This window comes from Lutra lutra, chromosome 5 (genome assembly GCF_902655055.1).
Source record: "Lutra lutra chromosome 5, mLutLut1.2, whole genome shotgun sequence".
NCBI lineage: Eukaryota > Metazoa > Chordata > Mammalia > Carnivora > Mustelidae > Lutra > Lutra lutra.
Window position 1 is genome coordinate 128,443,572 of NC_062282.1, and position 4,024 is coordinate 128,447,595.

Consider the following 4,024-nt stretch of genomic DNA (forward strand, 5'->3'; position numbering starts at 1 on the left):
ATGAAAGACATGCATTATGGTACAAAATATTTCCAAATTACTGATAGATATGAAAAATTAAAATTAGAAGTTACCTTTCAGGCCAAAAAATAAAATCAGATCATCTTGAGTACTAATACATTTATTATATGCACTTTGTTTTTCTATAGTATTGAAATTGGCCGCTATATTATCATCATATTTAGTAGCTTAGGAAGTAAAATTTGTAGCTATGATTTTTTCCCCCTTTTATACATCTCATCTTTGTTAAGCAGGAATTGTTGCCTTGCTTTATAATCCATTTTATGTAATATTCAAAATATTTAAAACCATTTAAGATATAAGGCAGTGGGATATTAACAGAACACAAACTCTCTTTTCTATCCATCCTTTGCAGACAAACACAAATTTGAATCTAATTCTCCTATAGATAGTGATATTGGACAATCTACTTAACTTCCTTGACCTTCAGTTTCCATCTCTTTAGAAAGTAGGTAATAATAGGAAACACTTAAAAAAGTTGTTACAAGGATTCAGTGAGTGCATATGATTGCTAATGAAAAAACACTGATGCTGTCTAATAGGAAGTAAAATACTCCACTCTGAGACTCAGAAATGACTGGATCATGTCTCTGGAGAGATCTGTTGCAACAATAATAATAACATTATTATAATCTATCAGGAACCCTGAGTGCCCTTGAATTCTAATTCTTTTTTGTAGCTAATCAAAATTAGGGGGAAGAAATGGAGCTTCATGACTACATTCGGGAAGTGACAATAAATAATTCAGTCAGCGAAGTTGGGGTAAAAAAGTGGAACAGGTATTCTTAAACTTCTTAATATAGGATCACAATGAACAAGGTCCTAGTGAGAAAGGATTAGCTGGGTTCCCCTCCCCCAGTCTAGATTTGCTCTCCCCCATCACCTCCCCTGTTCCCTTCTCCAAAAGACAATTAATTTAATATAACTAACTTCTCAGGTTGGTGAATGAACCCATAATTTGCTTTTACTACACATAATTTCTTACATCAAGGTGGGGGGGAAGGTGGTCCTATAATAATGTCAGTTTATATAAACCAAAATATTCAGTGTCAGTCTGAAATAAGCTGAGAAATGCCTTATTTTTCCTGAGATCCCTAAGGGCAGAGAACCTGGGATTAGAAGAGATTAGAATAATGCTGACATACCCGTCATCTTGGCAATTCTCTACTCCTACAACTCTGGTTTCCTAGGAGAAACTGATTTAAAAAAAGCTAAGCTAACCATCATAGCAACTCGGTGGTGCTGAAGGGAAACACCTAGCTCAGTAGAAGGATGCGAAGAATAGGAAGTGTTTGTGAATAGGAAGAACTGTGTTGGAAATATTGTCTGAAACTTGGAAATAGGCAGAAGATATTACTGGGTGTTTTTTCAGTCTGGTTCTGAGACTGAACCTTTGGTTTATTTTATATCAGCTAGGCTATTTTTCAGCTGGGTAGGACTAGAGTTTAACGTGTAGATTTTTGTCTGGAAGAGATACAAATAATTTCTTTTGTTAGAAAAGACAACCCTAAAGGTAGGATATTAAGCAATTTTGTATATAACCCAACAATTATATGTTAACCTCCCTTTATTAAATTGTCCATAAATACCCAGGTTCTCAAATGTTCTTTGAATTCTTTTAATCATTTCCTTATTGTTTTATTAATGAGTTTAATAAAACCTTAGACACCTGTTTATTTTAGATTCACCTGAGAATTACAATATTACTCTTTGAAAAGTTATACTTTAACTATGTACCTCTTTGCAAAGGACCAGAAAGATCTAAGCAGACAAATATGAGAGAACTATTTATCACGTAAGTATTCAAGGAGGAAGAGTTCCTATTTGTTAATCAGCTCCTGGGTGCTCCATTATTGTGAAGACTCCTGGTTATTGTCAAACAGGAAAATTGGAAGAAGCAAGAGAGGCTGAATTGACGCACATTAAAATGAGCTGAGGCAGATAGCCAGCTGGTGAGATAATAGAGTAGAATGAGTAGGTGAGATAATAGAATAGAATGTAGCCTCATCAGCTACATTCCAGGGAAAGGGTATTTCTTTCTTTATTGGAATTGAGTAGACTTTGGAGTAGTTATAATGAAACAGAAATTATAAAGATTGGCATTAATAGCCAAAAGACTAATAGGGGATTGCACTGTGCTTAGTGAAAATATCTTTTTTTAAAATTTTTTGTGAAAAAATTAACCACAATAAAGACATATGTGGGTTTTTCTTTCTTCTATTTCTTTGAATGTATTAAAGCAACTTCTTAGGCAGAATATGTGTCCAAAGTTTTATAAGTTTCCTAGGGAAATGTGCTTCTGAGAATGCCATTTCAAATATTTACATTTGATGGAACATTTTATAGGGGGGAAAAGTAACTAGACTGAGTTGTTAACATAGGTACAGGAAGGGAAGACCTTGCTAAAGATTATTAGGGTAGTAATTAGACTGGTTGAAATATCTGGCTGCCTTAACTGGTTTGAGATTATAGGCTGGGTACAAGTGTGATAGCTGTCCAAGTTATAATCTATCCTTTCAGAAGTTTCTCTCCATCACATGTAACAATAAGTTGGCCCCAAATTATCTTCCAGAAAATCACTCAGATATATATATTTTTCAAAGGCGATTAATAATATGATATTGGCCTTTTCTCAGGTTTGGAAAAAAATTGTTTAATATAATTACTTGCTGGGCTTTACATGTGTTAAATTGTAGATAAAATGCTTACTACACGAACTGATAGTGAACATTCAAGGAAATAAAAAAGAAAAAAAAACCCCGAAAACTTAGTTCTTCCCTGAGAACCAAACACGAGTGCTAATGAATGACATAAAATGAATACAAACAATAACAAAATTCTGAAATATAAGCAAAATTTATTTAAAAATTTGTACGTGCATGCACACACACATAGGCATGTATTTTTCCATCTTGGCATTTATCATTAACTCTAAAGTTAAATGAACAGCTATTGGATGAGAAATAATTTTTGAGATTTCTCTCCCAAGCATTTCGGGGGCACACTGGGTAGTCGGCAGTATTTATTCTTTGGAGCAATAGTTTCTGAGATTCTTTCCTCCACTGATTCTATGTTGTACATGAAACGCCCGCCACTCCTCTTCACCTCACTGTTTCTCAGCTCCCAAATTCTACACAGTTTTCAACACCTGTTTTGAATGCTGCTTCGATAAAGTGCTCCCTGGTCCTCCAGCCTAAAGCATTACTCCCTCCTCTGATGTACCTAAGCACTCTTTATGTTTTTGCAAGGTAAGCATCACTTGCTACCATTTATTAAGTGTATTTACATCTTTCCTTCCCAATTGAACCATAAGCTCCTTTATTCAACAGCATTTTATTCTCTAAACAATTGCATTTTAATTTTGCTCTGTTGCCTGAATCAATACTTTATATCCACATGGTATAATTAAGATTTTGCAGAACATGAAAAGCAATCAGACTTCCTCTGTGCTCAGCTAAGGATGATGTGTGATGTTGGTCATCCATCTTCACCACACAAGTGGCAATTATAGCTCTATCTGTTCTTCCTTCTCATTACAGGAGAATATAGCCCCAGAAAGCTAAAGGTGACAGGAGAAGAATGGTAGCAGTTGGGTGTACCTGCAGTCCTGAAAATTCTTCATAGGAACGCCTTCCCCACAGGTCAGAGGACTGGACGGTAATTCCCTTTTACAATCACACGCCCCTGAAGCAACCACAGCTTTTCAAGCAAGCAGCAGTATTTTTTTCTTGCTGACGGATATCCTCTGCACCGTTTCCAGCACTTGGGCCAGAAGCACTATCTATGCCTCATTACCATTTAAATAGGCTGATCAATGAGAATTAGCATGTAATTTGAATTACAACACCCACCTCCTGCTTCTTAGAGCATGGGTTCTCCAGCCTCTTTAAATAGCTTTTTCCAGTGAGGATTGCTCTTCTCTTCAAATCTGAAAACAAGTGTATGCCTGTGCTTTAGCGCAAGAACTTCAAGGAAGCGATTGATACCTTGTTCTGCCAGTTCT